Raw genomic sequence first — 18,947 nt, forward strand, 5'->3', positions numbered from 1 at the left:
GTGGGATGCAGCCAGTCAATCATTGTGTCCCCTTACAAATCCACGATAGACCATGAGGAAACAACACTAGTTTCTAATGAGTTCCTTAGACTCTTCAGGGCAGAACGATGGTGTGTTTCGCCCATCTGTGTTCTATTTTCTTGAGCAGGGGTAATGATGAGGTTGAAAACCCACTTAAATGTTAACTCCTACCCCTTTTTCCTCTGATTTTTTTTTTTCTTCTCTTTTTTTCTTGTGCACAACTCTCTTTAAGATTTTCTTTAGAACTGAACTGTCACATGCTTGATTTCAGCCCCAGGGGTAAGTTTAATTTGGAAAATTTGAGCTATGTCACTTGAGGTGTTTTTGAATTAAGCAAATTGGGAGAAAAGAAAGACCTTTTGCCTGGACTGTCTCACTGGTTAATTATGAGATTCAGAGGCCCATAAGCTTTGGGGGAAAGTCCGCTGTAGGATGATTGCAGACTTCTCTCTATGACCTCAGAAATCCTCTGCGGTATTGCCTCATTTTTAGGTAACAGGGAGGTGTGTAACATTTGCGATGTAGATTTGGACTCTAGCTGAGCTACATCAAGTCCTAGAAATAGGAGAGGAGGCTTGTTTCCAAAGGTGTACCTCACTGCTTGTGCTGCATTTTTAACATGATCTGACAATCTGTGGATTATTTCTCCGGGGAAATCTTGGCCCAAAATTTGGTTTACTTTTCCTCTAAGAAAGAGTTAAAATTCAGCATGGGGGAAGATACATTTCACACAAAAATGAAGAGTTCAGAATTGTTCAGTCCAGAATAATGATTTTAATTGTCTTCAAAACAATTATGTTCGGTTGTATTAAGTCTCAAATTAGCTAGTACATGAAGTTCTTCATCACATCAGGACTGGTCCGCCCCAGATTCTCGGCCAGTGTAGGAGGCAGTGGACAACAGGAGGGTCTGGGAAGAGTACCTCTCCCTTCCGTTGCCCTTTTACTTCATTGGCAGCTACTGTACCTCATGATTTAAACATGGACATTTCTAATTAAATGTGAGCTCAGCTGCATTCTTGAACTAATTTATAACATTCAATTTGAAATGTAATAGCTTCAATCTTCAGCTGATTAAAAACAGTCATATACTGTACATGGTTACTATTTTGATGCTCTAACATGCACTTTTTATTTTTACAGTCTCCTTTCTACACAGCTGTTCATCTAAGATCATCCAGTTTTTTTAAGTTTTTTTTATTTTTTGGGTAACAGCATGCTCAGGCATTCTCATGAGGAAGAAGTGTTCATATTCTAGGATCTCAGCATTCTCAGAACAGTGACAGGATGTTTTCTACTAGGGTAACTGCTTCTCAGGGAAACTACATTAAAATAATAATTTAACTAACTTTCTTTGGGAAGAAGGGTAATGGAGAACATTCCAGTGATGTGGAATACAGTTAATATGTCTGATTCACGTATGCTTTGTGTGCTAAACTTCTGAATGATAGATTTCAGAACTTTTTGATATCAGTTGGAAGCTTGCTTATTCCTTAAGAAAGGGGTTCTTAAAGTAGGGTCCAAAGTTGATGTTCAGGGAACTTATAAATAATGTCAGAGTCACTTGCAATTTTTTACGATATGCATTTGTGTATACATACATAGCTACACACACATAATTTTGCATATAATTTTAGTTTAAAAACTCCCACCTCTCAGTTCAGTTCAGTTCAGTCGCTCAGTCATGTCCAACTCTTTGCAACCCCATGGACTACAGGACTCCAGGCCTCCCTGTCCATCACCAACTCCCGGAGTTCACCCAAACCCATGTCCATTGAGTCAGTGATGCCATCCAACCATCTCATCCTCTCTCGTCCCCTTCTCCTCCTGCCCTCAATCTTTTCCAGCATCAGGGTCTTTTCCAATGAGTCAGCTCTTCTCATCAGGTGGCCAAAGTATTGGAGTTTCAGCTTTAACATCAGCCCTTCCAATGAACATTCGGGACTGTTTTCCTTTAGGATGGACTGGTTGGATCTTCTTGCAGTCCAAGGGACTCTCAAGAGTCTTCTCCAACACCACAGCTCAAAAGCGTCAATTCTTCAGCACTCAGCTTTCTTTATAGTCCTACTCTCACATCCATACATGACCACTGGAAAAACCATAGGCTTGACTAGACGGACCTTTGTTGACAAAGTAATGTCTCTGCTTTTTAATATGCTGTCTAGGTTGGTCATAACTTTTCCTTCTAAGGAGCAAGCGTCTTTTAATTTCATGGCTGCAGTCACCATCTGCAGTGATTTTGGAGCCCAGAAAAATAAAGTCAGCCGTTGTTTCCACTGTTTCCCCATCTATTTGCCATGAAGTGATGGGACCAGATGCCATGATCTTAGTTTTCTGAATGTTGAACTTTAAGCCAACTTTTTCACTCTCCTCTTTCACTTTCATCAGGAGGCTTTTTAGTTCCTCTTCACTTTCTGCCATAAGGGTGGTGTCATCTGCATATCTGAGGTTATTGATATTTCTCCCGGCAATCTTGATTCCAGCTTGTGCTTCCTCCAGCCCAGCATTTCTCATGATGTACTCTGCATATAAGCTAAATAAGCAGGGTAACAATATACAGCCTTGATATACTCCTTGTCCTAATTGGAACCAGTCTATTGTTCCATGTCCAGTTCTAACTGTTGCTTCCTGACCTGCATACAGGTTTCTCAAGAGGCAGGTCAGGTGGTCCGGTATTCCCATCTCAGAATTTTCCACAGTTTCTTGTGATCCACATAGTCAAAAGCTTTGGCGTAGTCAATAAAGCAGAAATAGATGTTTTTCTGGAATTCTCTTGCTTTTTTGATGATCCAGCGGATGTTGACAATTTGATCTCTGGTTCCTCTGCCTTTTGTGAAACCAGCTTCAACATCTGGAAGTTCACAGTTCACCTATTGCTGAAGCCTGGCTTGGAGAATTTTAAGCATTACTTTACTAGCGTGTGAGATGAGTGCAATTGTGTGGTAGTTTGAGCATTCTTTGGCATTGCCTTTTTTTGGGATTGGAATGAAAACTGACTCTTTCCAGTCCTGTGGCCACTGCTGAGTTTTCCAAATTTGCTGGCATATTGAGCAGTACTTTCACAGCATCATCTTTCAGGATTTGAAATAGCTCAACTGGAATTCCATCACCTCTACTAACTTTGTTTGTAGTGATGCTTCCTAAGGCCCACTTAACTTCACATTTCAGGATGTCTGGCTCTAGGTGAGTGATCACACCATTGTAATTATCTGAGTCATGAAGATCTTTTTTGTACAGTTCTTCTATGTATTCTTGCCACCTCTTCTTAATGTCTTCTGCTTCTGTTAGTTAGTTAAAGTCACTCAATCATGTCCGACTCTTTGCGACATACAGTCCATGGAATTCTCTAGGCTGGAATACTGGAGTGGGTGGCCTTTCCCTTCTCCAAGGGGTCTTCCGAACCCGCAGATTGAACCCAGGTCTCCCACTTTGCAGGCGGATTCTTTACCAGCTGAGCTGCCAGGGAAGCCCCTGTTTCTTTAGGTCGCTACCATTTCTGTCCTTTATTGAGCCCATCTTTTTCATTAAATGTTCCCGGAGCAGCCGTGAAGAGATACCCCAGGTCCAAGGTAAGAGAAACCCAAGTAAGACAGTGGGCACTGAGAGAGGGAATCAGAGGGCAGACAGACTGAAACCACAATCACATAAAACTAGCCAATCTGATCACATGACCATAGCCTTCTCTAACTCAGTGAAACTAAGCCCTGCCGTGTGGGGCCACCCAAGACGAATGGGTCATGGTGGAGAGGTCTGACAGAATGTGGTCCACTGGAGAAGGGAATGGCAAACCACTTCAGTATTCTTGCCTTGAGAGCCCCATGAACGGTATGAAAAGGCAAAAAGATAGGACACTGAAAGATGAAGTCCCCAGGTCGGTAGGTGCCCAAGATGCTACTGGAGATCAGTAGAGAGATAACTCCAGAAAGAAGGAAGGGATGCAGCCAAAGCAAAAACAACACCCAGTTGTGGATGGGACTGGTGATAGAAGCAAGGTTTGATGCTGTAAAGAGCAATATTGCATAGGAACCTGGAATGTTAGGTCCCTGAATCAAGGCAAATTGGAAGTGGTCAAACAGGAGATGCCAAGAGTGAACATCAACATTCTAGGAATCAGCGAACTAAGATGGACTGGAAAGGGTGAATTTAACTCAGATGACCATTTTATCTGCTACTGTGGGCAGGAATCCCTTAGAAGAAATGGAGTAGCCATCATAGTCAACAAAAGAGTCCAAAATGTAGTACTTCCACCTCTAGGACACAGCAATGCAGCAGTTCTAGAGGTGGAAGCAGCCTGGACCTACAAAGGATTGCATGTGCCTGCGTGGGGCTCAGAGATGGGGTGGGGTGGGAATGTTTAGAAATAAAGCTCCAAAGGTGATCAGAGGTGAAATCTTGAAGTCTTATATACCAGGTTAATGAGTTCAAACCTTATCCTAAAGGCAGTGGAACTGTTGAAGAGTTTTAAGAAAGAAAGTCTATGATTGGCTTTGAACTTTAGACAGATTACTTGCCTGCATGGTGGAGATCAGGGAAGAAGCAGGCAGAGCAGTTTGGAAAGGTGATAGCCTAAGATAACAGAGAAGGGAGAGAGTGGGGAGACTTGTAGGAGGCTGCGGCTTGGGGAGTGAAGCAGTGGTAAGAAAGTGTTTTCATTTACAGATGCTGCCACGTAAAAAAGGAGACACAGGGATCTAGTCTATATTTAGTTAAAGCTTGTAATTTTAAAAAGAACTTTGCTTCATTTCTCTAAAAGCCATATTTGATCTATTAGACTATTTCATTTTTATCCATATTGTTTCTCTTAACACTTTCCTCCTCCTCCCTGTTTTCCTTTTCCCCACTTCATCCTTCCCTCTCTTCCTTCTTCCTTCCTGTCCTCCGTTTGCTTCTTTTTCTTGCGATCAGAATGATGCATCAGTCAGTTAGTCATTGCAGTCGCTCAGTCATGTCTGACTCTTTGCAACCCCATGAATCGCAGCACGCCAGGCCTCCCTGTCCATCAGAAACTCCTGGAGTTTACTCAAACTCATGCCCATCGAGTCGGTGATGCCATCCAGCCATCTCATCCTCTGTCGTCCCCTTCTCCTTCTGCCCCCAATCCCTCCCAGCATCAGGGTCTTTTCCAATGAGTCAGTTCTTCGCATGAGGTGGCCAACGTACTGGAGTTTCAGCTTCAACATCAGTCCTTCCAATGAACACCCAGGACTGATCTCCTTTAGGATGGACTGGTTGGATCTCCTTGAAGTCCAAGGGACTCTCAAGAGTCTTCTCCAACACCACAGTTCAAAAGCATCAATTCTTCGGCACTCAGCTTTCTTCACAGTCCAACTCTCACATCCGTACATGACCACTGGAAAAACCATAGCCTTGACCAGACGGACCTTTGTTGGCAAAGTAATGTCTCTGTTTTTTAATATGCTATCTAGGTTGGTCATAACTTTCCTTCCAAGGAGTAAATGTCTTTTAATTTCATGGCTTCAGTCACCATCTGCAGTGATTTTGGAACCCAGAAAAGTATAAGTCTGACACTGTTTCCACTGTTTCCCCATCTATTTCCCATGAGGTGATGGGGCCAGATGCCATGATCTTAGTTTTCTGAATGTTGAGCTTTAAGCCAACATTTTCACACTCCTCTTTCACTTTCATCAAGAGGCTCTTTAGTTCCTCTTCACTTTCTGCCATAAGGGTGGTGTCACCTGCATATGTGAGGTTATTGATATTTCTCTCGGCAATCTTGATTCCAGCTTGTGCTTCTTCCAGCCCAGCATTTCTCATGATGTACTCTGCATAGAAGTTAAATAAGTAGGGTGACAATATACAGCCTTGACGTACTCCTTTTCCTATTTGGAACCAGAATGATGCATAAACATGGTTAAAAGTCAAATATACATAGTCTGTTCCCCAGACTCTGAAGACCTACATAACTTCCCTTTCCCCCTCACTGTGCACTTCCCCCTTCTTTTCCTTCTCCCCTGAGCCAGGTACTTTCAATTCTTTAATTATTTAGGATTCAAATCCTATCTTGGTACTTCTTTTTTTTTTTCAATTTTAGGCATTGTCTATTGACTTCTTACTGCAGAAGATGAGAATTTAGCTTCCTTTCACCACATCCGTCACCCCCATTGTGTGTGCAGACACACATATGCACACACACTTACATTTTTTGGATCAGTATTTAGTGGTCACATTATTATAACTATGTAAACATTATTCACAATGAAACATTTAGACTTTCATTATTTTACCATTTCTGTTAAACCTTTTCTTTTTGCTAGAATTGATTGTTATCTTTTTGATTGTTTACTTACGTTTTTTATATACTTACCACTGATTTAACCACAGACTCTGTCAATAATAACATTTATCCACGCATTCAGATAAAACACATCATGTATTGACTGTTCTATAAACTTTGTCTTCTTAAACAACTGTCTTCTAGAACTCCTTGACCTGATCCAATTAGAACCAGTTACTCTAAATTTGCTGAGGATAACTGTCATCATAGCATTTCTTATTACTATTTAACTAGGTTTTCCCTTCATCTTTCTGCAGTTTGGATACCCTGATTCCTGAATCCCACATCTTCTCTCCCCCACCCCTTATTTTATGCCCTTGTTTTAGTGAATGTATCCTCTACTGGCTTTGTAAAAAAAGGGGGGGAGGAGGAGAATAAATTTTTGAGAAGTTACATGTCTGAAAATCCCATTATTTTACCTTCATTTTTAGTTTGCCTAGGTATAGAATTATATGTTAGAAATGATTTTCCTTTATTTTGAAGACTGTATCAGTTCTTATTTCCATGTTGCTGTTGACACTTCTGAAGCCATTATGATTCCTGATCTTTGTACATGATCTGTCCCTTCTCTCTGGAAGCTTGTAAGATCTTCACTTTGTTTCTAGCGTTCTTGAATTTCTGTGACATGCCTTTGCATGCATCTGTTTTCATCCATTATGCTGGACGCCTGGCAGGTCCTTTGAGTCCTTGAAACTCATCCCTCATTGCTGGAAGTTCTCTTGAGTTATTCCATTGATGACTTCTTCTGTTTTCTCAGTTCTTTCTGGAAGCCCCATTATTTGGTTACTGGAGCTCTGTACTGGTTCTTTGCACTTACTTTCTCTCTCTCTCTCTTTTTAAAATCACTTTGAATTTTTACAATAATTACTTGCAAATGTCCTCTACTTTATATCAAAAGCCTTCAATAAGTTTTTCATTTTTTCTATATTGATTTATAGGTGCTTTTATTTACTCTCTGAGTGTTCATTTTTCTAAATAACATCCTGGTCACATCTCATGAATAGTAACATTGTATCATTTTTGACAGTTTCTTCTTTCCAGCATGTTGTCTGTTCCCTACCTCCCTACCCCCACTTACACCCCCAGGTTGCTTTCTCGTTTTGTTTTAAAACCTTCCTCAGATGTCGGATGATCACTGGTTGGCTGCTTCCTCCAAGAGTGGACACTGAAAGACTGATGGATAATCTGAGGATGTAAGTAGGTTTGTGGCCAGGTTGTTTCTTTGGTGAACTCCTATTTCGGTATCTTTGGGGTCTTTCTTCTTGGGTTTTTCAGGTTTCCTAAAGAAGAATCCACCAGTCTTCAGCCTGGAGTATTCAGCTGTCCATGATTTAGGAACTGAGTTGCAGAAGAGGCTAGAAGAGTCTCAGCAGTTAGTATGTAAATGTTCCCTTCATTCCCCTCTTTTCACGAATCCCCACTGCCCTCAGCTGTATCCCCTAGTCCAGACATACATAGTGTTTACCTCTTATGTCTCCTGCCAGTTGCCCATCCGTGTGGAGGGGGTGGGATCTAACTGCTGCTTAAACAGACTTCCCACCAGTCTCCCTGTTTGGAGCTGTGCCTTTAGCTTCTGTCCCAGAGTGAGGTCACCAGTTCTGACCACTTCCAGGTGCCTGTGCTGTAAGTCAGGCTGCTTCTCTGCTGTCCAGGGTCTCCCGCTCGTCCTATATCCGTTCTCCAAGTTCCAATGCCATCGCTTCCTCTTCCGTTTCTGTTTGTTTGAGGGAATCAATGCTTTTCAAATAGATCTCTTTGACATCATTTCTTCTGGGATTTTTGGAAGAAGTGAAAGTAAACATAGGGATGGATCTACACTCTCATCTTTACTTGGAAGTCCCTACTTCTCTGATTCCTCTTGGTGATTTTGATTATCTTGGATCCTTCAAGAGTGCAATGAATTCACCTAATTGGAACCAAAGATACATTTACAGGAACATTATTCTTTTTTCTGACTTCTAACTCTTAATCAAAGGTATTTAGTCTCAATCTCTAGGCTTCAGTTATTTTTTTGTAGACTGATTACTGTGGGCCATTGAGCCGCATGTATGTCTTCCACTTGTTCCTTTCTCAGTGTTTCATGGGCCAGAGACAGTGTCTCTGAAATGTGACCTTGTGTCTCACTCAGACGCAAACCTTCCTGAGAAGGACTAAGTTAAGATGGAGGGGCGGGGTCAGAGCAGGAGGTACTCAGACAAATCCCCTCAATGATTTGCTGGTGAAAGTGGGCTTAACTAACCTGTGATTTCATAACATTCTTCTTTGAAAGTCTATACCATAGCTATGAATATTGTAAATCATATGGAAACTTGCTTTTTGTTTTATGTCATTAATCAAATGAAATAATGTTTATATAATGCTTTGCAAATTGACATTATTTAGAAGATTGGAAAGATAAAATGCTAGTTAAATAAGTTACGTAAATAAGGATTTCGCTCTTACATGATTGGTTTTTTTTAATTTACCTTAAAATATATGACCATTAATGAATTTGATTAGATTTATCAGCCTTGTTAGGTGATGTTTCAAGTGTTTTTATGTCTTGGAGAACATGTGCCATGACAGATTCACACGACATCAACACTTGTGTGGTAGTCTTAAGACCCTTCGATTACCTTGTTACAGATTGTCAAAACATGGGCTGATCTGGCAAATCAGGAACAACTTTTCACTTCAAGAATTGCCTACTCTGATTCTCCAGTTGCTATGGAGATTGTCTCATGAAACAGCCTTGGCTTTCATTGCGATTAGTGAGTTTGGATGTTGAGTTCTGATATTGTTCTCTCTGCCATTAATACTGCTCTGATTGCCACAGCATAAAAATAATGGTTAACTTTACAAGCATATGTTGACGTAGTTTTAGGACATAGCATTTACTTTGAGATTTACAGGGTACTGCCATCAGACAAAAAGCTGGAAAAAAAGGGATTATGCATTGGGAAAGTACTTAAAATACCCAAACTGATTTCTAGCAACTTGAGTATATTTTAGCTACAAAGAAGAGTTCCTAGGTTGTTCATAAATGCATATTGCTACAGGCTTAAAAAATGCAACAAGATTATATCTACCACTGTAAAACAGAGCTACTCATGAAGAAGAAAAAAGCCAAATGAGAGGACTGGGATAAACTAGGTTATTCTACCATGACTGGCAGTTACCGACACACACAGTCATACTTGCAAAAGCTGCTCCCTTTCTGTCACTTTGACTCTGCAGCAGCCTGAAGTCCAAGTAAATTAACAAACACTCCGTGGGCACCCCTCGGCCAGTGGGGTACCTGAGCCTGTAGATGGACAATTCTGAGGCCCATTCCAGCCAAGACCAAGCCCCAGTTGCTCACAGCAATGACTGGTGTGATAACACACCTTTGTATTGGCTTTTCTTTCTCTCCTGTTTCACTCTTGCTGTGTACTGAATAGACTTTATTGAAAATTTTGACAGGAATAAGTGTATTATTATTTTATTTAATTAATAAAATAATTGTTATGCTTCCCAGTTGGTGCTAGTGGTAAAGAACCCACCTATCTCTTATGCAGGAGACATAAGAGACACAGGTTGGATCCCTGGGTTGAGAAGATCCCCTGGAGAAGGAAATGGCAACCCACTCCAGTATTCTTGCCTGGAGGATCCCATGGACAGAGCAGCCTGGTGGGCTATAGTCCATGGGGTCGCACAGAGTCAGACACATCTGAAGTGACTTAGCATAGCAGACATGTGTATTATAAGATTCTTCTAATTGGGATGAGTAGGTGGAGTTCATGAAATCTTTGCTGCCTGACTTTATACTTCTCATAATTCTTCCCTAGTCTATAAGTCTATAGTTTAAAACTGGGAGACCCCTACCCCACCACCACTTCACCTAGGGAAGGGGGTCTCCTAGAATACTCAGGATTAGTCATGGGTCACTGTGGGAGATGTTAACACTCACCCTTTACTAGCATAGACAGGTCTGGGGTCTCAAAGTTTAGGAGTTCTAAGTTTTCTGATTTTCAGTGTATATATGTGTGTGTGTGTGTGTGTGTGTGTGTGTGTGTAGCACCCAGAAATTGCATTTATGTTATTGCCAATGTTGTTTTAGAGACTATTGACCTAATAGGATTTATAGCAGATGATTGATATGATGCTAACTTTTTTGAACCTAGACCTCTAACCTTGGCTCTGCTTTTCCTGAATTCCTTTCCATCTCTCCTTCCTAGTATACGCAGTGATTTCCAGGCCACTAGGATAAAAAAAATTCTGAAGAAATAATGTAGTGATGCTAGTGGCCTTGATGGGCCTGTAAGATGAAGTGCTCCAGCACCAGTCTCTGGACACCCTCGTGTGTCCACCAGCCTGTCCAGCTGGTCTCCACTTGGCAGGTGAGGGTGTGCTTCTCAGGAGACCCAGAGTACGTCATAATGGTAATGACGACAGCACTGGTTGTCGTGAAATGCTTTCATGATAATCGTAGCATTATTTATTAGATTTTCATTTATTGTTTGATTCAAAATTGCATATATTAAATAACTCACACTCCAATTTTAATTAACCAAAATATATCGTCAGGTAATATCTCAAGATAAAAATTGTTCTGCCTCTCTTACCCTCATAGTCTATACATGACAGTTTCCTGGATAGTCTAAGTTATCTGCTACCTTGAGGGAAATAGAATTGTTATAATGAGAGTGAGGAAGTAGCTGTCCGTGTCTGTGTGTGAATTTTTAGGAGCCATTTAATTTTTAAAATTTTTCCTAACATATATATTTCATTGAAGTATAGTTGACTTACAGTGTTTTAGGTGCACAGCAAAGTGATTCAGTTATACCTATACACATATATTATTTTTCAGATTATTTTCCATTGTAGGTTGTTATATTGATTATAGCTGCCTGTACTGTACAGTAAATCTTTGATGCTTATTGCATATATGTTTTTTTCATTAGAAATCTAGCATTCTTTTCACACTAAGTCAAACACGTGAGTCAAAATGTTATAAATTTTTTAGTTAGGCAAACATTCATAAGTTTTCTAAGATATACATATTATTCATAAAATTTATATATGTATATACAAAAGCTTTTCTACTGTGCTTGATAAAAGCTTGGGAAAAACATCAGAAAAATAAAGGAGAGATGGAGAAATTGGAAAACATAAACTAAATGAAACGGAGCCCTGAATATAAAATAGAAAAAGTGAAACAAAAAAAGGAAAAGATCATCATATAGTCCAGTTGTTTTTAAACAGGAGTACTCATTAGAAACACATCTGGAGCTTTGGAAAAAAAAAGCAGTATCTGGGCCTTTGTGTTTTTCAAAAAATTCCAAGATAACTCTAATTTTCATCTGGATGTTAAAAAATGATCACAGGTTTTTCTATTAAATGATAGTTTTGGTGATATAGAATTCTATTATTTTTCTGTTGACCAATCATGATACAGTGGTATTAAGTGAGTAATAGTTACGTAATCACAATAGTAAAAGATGTTAATCAGTTTTTGCAGTCAACAGCAGGACAAAAAATAAAAGATAATTACAATTGCAAGCCATAATGGGAACATGATTAACCTAGCAATATAAAATAATTACATACAGTTTGGGGGGTCAAACTGAATGATGTGATAAGTGGAAGTACATACAAGCACATTTTCATCCACCAAGCCAGTCTATGTCTTTTGGTTGATGTGTTTAATCCATTTACATTTAAAGTAATTATAGAGATGTCTGATCCTGTTACCATTTTCTTAATTGTTTTGAGCTTATTTTCTGTAGGTCTTTTCCTTCTCTTATGTTTCCTGCCTAGAGAAGTTCCTTTAGCATTTGATTTAAAGCTGGTTTGGTGGCGCTGAATTCTCTTTTGCTTGTCCGGAAAGCTTTTGATACCTCCATCAAATCTGAAGGAGAGTCTTGCCCAGGTAGAGTATTCTTGGTTGTAGCTTCTTTGCTTTCGTCACTTTAAATATATCTTGCCGTTCCCTTCTGGCTTGTGGAGTTTCTGTTGAGAAATCAGCTGATAACCTGATGGGCGTTTCCTTGTAAGTTTTTTGTCATTTTTCCCTTGTTGCTTTTAATGCTTTATCTTTGTCTTTAATTTTTGTCCATTTAATTACTGTGTGTCTCGGTGTCCCTCCCTGCGTTTATCCTTCCTGAGACTCTGTGCTTCCTGGACTTGGTTGACTATCTCCTTTCCCGTGTGAGGTAAACTTTCAGCTCTTATCTCTTCAAATATTTTCTCAGGTCCTTTCTGTTTCTCTTCTGCTTCTTGGACCTCTCTAATGTCAATGTTGCTGTGTTTAATGGTGTCCCAGAGGTCTCTTAGGCTGTCTTCATTTTTTTTCATTCTTTTCTCTATATTCTGTTCTGTGGTAGTAATTTCCACCATTCTGTCTTCCAGGTCATTTATCCATGCTTCTGCCTCAGTTATTCTACTATGGATTCCTACCATAGCGTGTTATTCATCTCTGTTTGTTTGTTCTTTGGTTCTTCTAGGTCTTTGGTAAACATTTCTTGCATCTTCTCCATTGTTTTCCTGAGATCCTGGATCCTCTTCACTATCATTATTCTGAATTCTTTTTCTGGAAGGTGCCTGTATCCATTTTATTTAGTTATTTTTCTGGGATTTTATCTGATCCCTTCATCTGGGACATTCTGCTTTTTCACCCTGATTAACTTTCTGTAGTGTGGTTTTTGTCCTAGCTGTGGGATTGCAGTTCTTCTTGCTTCTTCTGTCCACCCTCTGGTGGAGGTGGCTAAGAGGCTCTTATGTAAGCCTCTGATGGGAGGGACTGGCAGTGGGAAAAACTGGGTCTTGCCTGGGTGGGCAGGGCCTTGCTCAGTAAAACTCTCATCCGATGATCTACTGATGGGCGGGGTTGAGTGTTTGGCCTCGGTGGCCCAGCCCTGGGGTCTGTGGGCTGTATGGTAGGGTTAATGGTGACCTCCAAGAGGACTTACAGCAAAGAGCGCCTGCCAGGACTGCTGCTGCCAATGCCCCTGTCGCTGAGCTGAGCCCCTGACCCCCGCCTCTACAGGAGACCCTCCAACACTAGCAGGTGGTTTCGGTTCAGTCTCCGGTGGGCTCACTTCTTTCCTCTGGGTCCTGGTGTGCACAAGATTTTGTTTGTGCCCTCCAAGACTGGAGTCTGTGTTTCCACCAGTCCTGTGGAAGTCCTGTAATCAAATCCCACTGGCCTTCAGAGTCAGATTCCCTGGTGATCGGCAGTCTCTTTATCAGATCCCTAGGCTGGGAAGCCTGACGTGGGGTTCAGAACCTTCACAACAGTGGGAGAGCTTCTTTGGTGGCATTTTTCTCCAGTTTGTGAGCCACCCACCTGGTGGGTGTGGGATTTGATTTTATTGTGACTGCGCCCTTCCTGTCATCTTGCTGTGGTTTCTTCTTTGTCTTTGGACTGGGGTATCTTTTTATAGTGGATTCCAGCATCCTTCTCTTGATGGTTGTTCAACAGCTAGTTGCAATTTTGGTGCTCTTGCAGGAGGAGATCAATACATGTCCTTCTACTCTGCCATCTTGAACCAGAGTATCACAACTTTTTTAGTTAGGCAAAAATTAGTAAGTGTTTTAAAATATAGATAATATATATAGTGTTTATATATATGTATACAAAAGGTTTTGATACAGGCCTTTTGATAAAGGCTTGAGAAAGAAAATTTAAAAAAAAAGAAGAGATGGAGAAATTGAAAATCATTAACTCATGTGTGAATTTTTGACAACCAAAAAGATAGGACTTGTGAAAGCAGGTTACAAAGTTTATTCCATAGCAACATAGTCAAGAAAGAAGGAAGGCCACCTCACTGTTTGCTCCCAGGAAAACGAGGACTGGGGGTGGGCTTTGGGAGGAGAGCATTACAAATAGCACTCGTCTTCCTTTCCCAAATCTTGAATCAATTCAACAGTAGAGGAAGGCAGATGAGAAGTGGAAATACTAACTTTATTACTGACAAAACTCATGTGACAGTTCGGCTTACCCACCTGGAGGATTAGACATCCCACCGGTTATAGACAGCCCTAGACAGCACAGGCCCGACCCTGGCAAGCTAATGGCAAGGAGGAGATGGAGTGGAATGGACGTTTCCTGCTGACAGCTAGCTCCGAAGAAGGAAGAGAGGAGGGAGGAGCAGGCCTCTGTGCACTTCTCTCCCAAACTCCACATCAGGGAATGGGTGTTGGGAAAGAGCAAGGCCAAGTGTTGTAATTTCCTAAAGGCTGCAGTAACAAAAGTGCCACAGACTAGGTGATATAAACCCCAAGAATTTATCATCTCACACTTCTGGGGGCTAGAAGTCCCAGCTCAGGGTGTCGTCAGGGCTGGTTCCTTCTGAGCACTGAGGGAAGGAAGGGTCTGTTCCATTTTGGCTTGTGGATGGCCCTCCTCATGTTCACATGGCGTCCTTCTTGTATATTGTCTGTGTACAAGTTTCCCTTTTTTTATGAGGATTAGGGTCATGTTGGATTAGGGCCCTGCTCTAATCCGATATGTGACATCATGTTAACTAATTATAGCGCAATGACCCTACTTCCAAATAAGGTCACATTCTCATATCCTGGGGGCTATGACTTCTACAGATGAATTTGGCAGCGGCAGGGTTTAAACTCATAACAGCCAGTAAGACCAGCAGTACTCGCTACATGTGGAAATAAACATCAGTAGTGAGCAAGAAGCATTTTCCTTCAAAAGGAGATTTATTTATCTATTTATTATCCCACACATGGTACACTTTATTGAGTTCAAACAGCACAGAGTTCTGACACATGTTATTGATGGTAGATAAAATATTGTTCTCACTGAGTCTATGAAATATTTATTTTTACTTGTTAGAGATATTTTATTATTTTTAAATTAATTTATTTTAATTGGAGGCTAATTACTTTACAGTATTGTGGTGGTTTTTGTCATACGTCGACATGAATCAACCACGGGTGTACATGTGTCCCCCAGCCTGAACGCCCCTCCACCTCCCTGCCCATCCCATCCCTCTGGGTTGTCCCAGAGCACCGGCTTTGAGTGCCCTGCTTCATGCATCGAACTTGCACTTGTCATCTATTTTCCATATGGTAATATACATGTTTCAATGCTATTCTCTCACATTATCCCACTCTTGGCTTATCCAACAGAGTCCAAAAGTCTGTTCTTTATATCTGTGTCTCTTTTGCTTTCTTGCATATAGGGTCATCATTACTGTCTTTCTAAATTCCATATATATGCACTATATGCAGATATATGCATTATATCCATATATATGCATCAAATGCATTCTTTTTTATAGCTGAGTAATACTCCATTGTGTATATGTAGCACAGCTTCCTTATCCATTCATCTGCTGATGGACATCTAGGTTGCTTCCATGGCCTAGCTATTGTAAACAGTGCTGCAGTGAACATTGAGGTACATGTGTCTCCTTCAATTCTGGTTTCCTTGCTGTGTATGCCCAGGAGTGGGATTGCTGGGCAGTATGGCAGTTCTGTTTCCAGTTTTTTAAGCAATCTCCACACTGTTCTCCATAGTGGCTGTACTAGTTTGCATTCCCACCAACAGTGTAAGAGGGTTCCCTTTTCTCCACACCCTCTCCAGCATTTATTGTTTGTAGACTTTCAGAAGAAGATTTAAAGTGGTGGGCATGGGTGCCTGGAAATGGGCATCCCCTGAGAGGAGATAAAAAGGAGACAGATTGTGGATGGGGGATGGGAGGACTTGCCCTGTTTTGGGGGCAAGTGGTGAGAGTTAGGGCTAGACGTGAGACTACTAAGAGGTTGTTGAGTGTTGACACTGGCCAGTGGCCGGGGAGATGGGAGATGTATGAGAGCCAGACATGCACGAGAAGACCAAACTGCCTCATTTGAGCTATTTGTTTGGCATTTGGGTATCTCTGGTTGGGTGGAAGAGCCACCTTTACCGCCCCTTACTGTGGGGAGTTGACTTTGTACTGAAGGCTGTTTACACATTGCTGATCCATTGGCCAGCAGGAGGATTCCTGGCCATCCCCAAAGCTTAGCCATGTCTCAGCTGAACTGCTCTTTTGGGGAGTCCCAGCTTCTTAAGATCCTCACTGAAAGAGAATGAGAAGTCCTTATGAAGTGGATCCACTATAAGGAAGCCACAGGCCAATTTCAATCCCACCCACCCTTTACAGTATATATATGCCCACGAGTTTTTGATCCGTGTGACCTAAACAGTTATATCACATTGAATGGCTAGACAGAGAAGCCAGATGGTAAGCGGACAAAATAAGGATTTTGGAGTTGAATAAACCTGAGCCCAAAAGTAAATGTTCTACTTACTTGCCAACTGACTTAAGGAAAATTGTCTAGTCTCTCTTATAGTCTTTTTTGGTCTTATATCTATACCATGGGGAATAATATCATCCTGTCAGGATGGTTATGAAAAATAATGCCCATAAGTAAAGCCCCTGGTCTCCTGCCTTGCACCAGGAAAGAGCTGTCACTATTTTTGGTGATTCTCTGTGGCCTTATTGCAGAGGCTTGCTGAGCAGTCGGGGCCTAGGCTGTCCCCCTCCACCGTAAAGACAGTGGGTTCCTCTTCTCTGCTTTGTGCTATTGAGATTCTAAATAAAGTACCTCTAAGAGAAAGGGATTGCATGACAAGATGTTTGCAAACCTCTCAGGCAGAAGATCTGTGAAGTGCTTTCAACTCTAAAATTCTAAGTCCTGTAGCAGACAGCTTCTTCCATGTCAGTTCTTATCTTGCAGAATGGTATTCGGCTCCTATTTCAGAGAACTGCTATGCAGGTAAATGAAGAGGTGTTGGGAGTGCCTGTTGTGTTTCCATTTGCCACAGGACAGGCTATGGGGACTGTAGGAGAAGCATAATAGAGCTCCTCCCCGCCAAGAAAGCTGGGCCATGAAATCTGCACCTGAAACAGGAGCAAGCACCCATTTGTTGTTGTTGTTTACATGGGGCACAATAAAGCATGTGGCTGAATCCACATGTTAGGTCACTCAAGGAAGCATAATTCTTTAAAGAGAGAGTATCATGTCTGCACGAAATCTGCAACATATTCCCTACAAAGGAATAACAAGCTCTCTGCATGCACATCTCCATGAAAGTATATGTTATGTGCAAGCAAACAGTAAGATTCTTGGGTATAAAGATCTGTGTGTGTGGGAGTTCCCTGGTGGCCTAGTGGTTGGGATTCTGGGCTGTCACTGCCGTGGCCCACGTTCAGTCCCTGGTCGGGGGACTGAGATCCAACAAGCCATGTGGCACCACCGAGAAATAAAAACTAAACAGTAAATGCATGTATGCATGCGTGCTATGTTGCTTCAGTCCTGTCTGACTGTGTGTGGCCCTATGGACTATAGCATGTCAGGCTTCTCTGTCCATGGGATTCTCCAGGCAAGAATCCTGGAGTGGGTTGTTGTGCCCTCCGCTAGAGGATCTTCCTGACCCAGGGATCAAACCCGCATCTCTTATGTCTACCTTCATTTGCAGGTGGGTTCATGTATTTTTATGGATACCTATATTGCCATGCAATTATATGATTTGCTAAGGTTTTTGGGGCACATGAGGATAGGTCCAATTTTTTCGTTCTGTAGCTGGAAACACAGACCTAGAAATATTAAGAAATACTCATAGTTTTCCATCAAGACAGCAACAGAACAGAGGATCCTCACAACTGTTTATTTACTCGACCTTGCCCAGAACTTTTTGTTCTCGTTTTCAAAATTTCAAACATTACAAATGTGGTTAAAGTTCACCTCTGTCCATCAGCTACATCCCTGCCAAGTTACGGCATAGTATGCTCACATTCGGTCAAGAATTTTCCCTATACTTTTATTTCTACCTATGTATACACTCAAAAGTCCAATATAGTACTTGTTGTATATGTTTGTAGTCTAAATACTATTGTACTATCACTTAAAATTTTTTTATTTTATTTTTTAATTGAAGTGTAGTTGATTTACAATTGTTAGTTTGAGGTATACAACAAAGTGATTGTGTTTTATATATGTATAGTGTATATATCATATATATATCCATATAATATTTAAGATTCTTGTATACTATAATTTTTATATTCAGCAAGATATCATGGAAATCTGTCTATCTAGTTCATTCCCTTTAACTGCTATGTAGTTATCATAATATGCATATATCATATTTTTTCTATTCTATTTATGGACATTCAGGTTGTTTCTCATTTTTTCCAACACAAATAATGTAGCAGTGAACATTCTTGAATATACTTTCTTGTATACAAGTGTAAGGATTTCTTTAGAGCAAAAAAAAAAAAAAGAATGGAATCTTCAGGTACAAATATTTCAAAATATTTTCACAGATTAATTTTTATATGAAAATCAAGTGCTTATTCTGACCTTGTTTCTGTTAATACATAACAAGCTTTTTTCTTTACATTTTATCTTTTACTGCCATGCCAATGGTAAATTGACAGCTCAGAGACACAAGTGAGATGACGTTCTTTTAGCAAGTACTATTCATTTTGAATTACAGACGCTGTTGTCAGCATAGCATTATTTGTAAGCTTATTTGTCCTTTAGAAAGGAGATGCAATAGAGTAAACAGTAGCATCCAGTGATACACAGCAGAGTTTTGCGCCCCCCCCGCCCCCAAACCCGGCTAAATTGTTTTCTGCTCCCTCAAGAAAGAACAGGCCACAGAA

At 40.8% G+C, this 18,947-nt stretch overlaps 1 protein-coding gene across 12 annotated transcripts in view; it reads left to right on the plus strand.

The window, feature by feature from the left end:
* Positions 1-18,947, plus strand: part of FTCDNL1 (formiminotransferase cyclodeaminase N-terminal like) — a 127,256-nt gene that overhangs the window by 55,645 nt on the left and 52,664 nt on the right. The window lies entirely within an intron of this gene.

Source organism: Dama dama, chromosome 8 (assembly GCF_033118175.1).
Source record: "Dama dama isolate Ldn47 chromosome 8, ASM3311817v1, whole genome shotgun sequence".
Taxonomy (NCBI): Eukaryota; Metazoa; Chordata; class Mammalia; order Artiodactyla; family Cervidae; genus Dama; species Dama dama.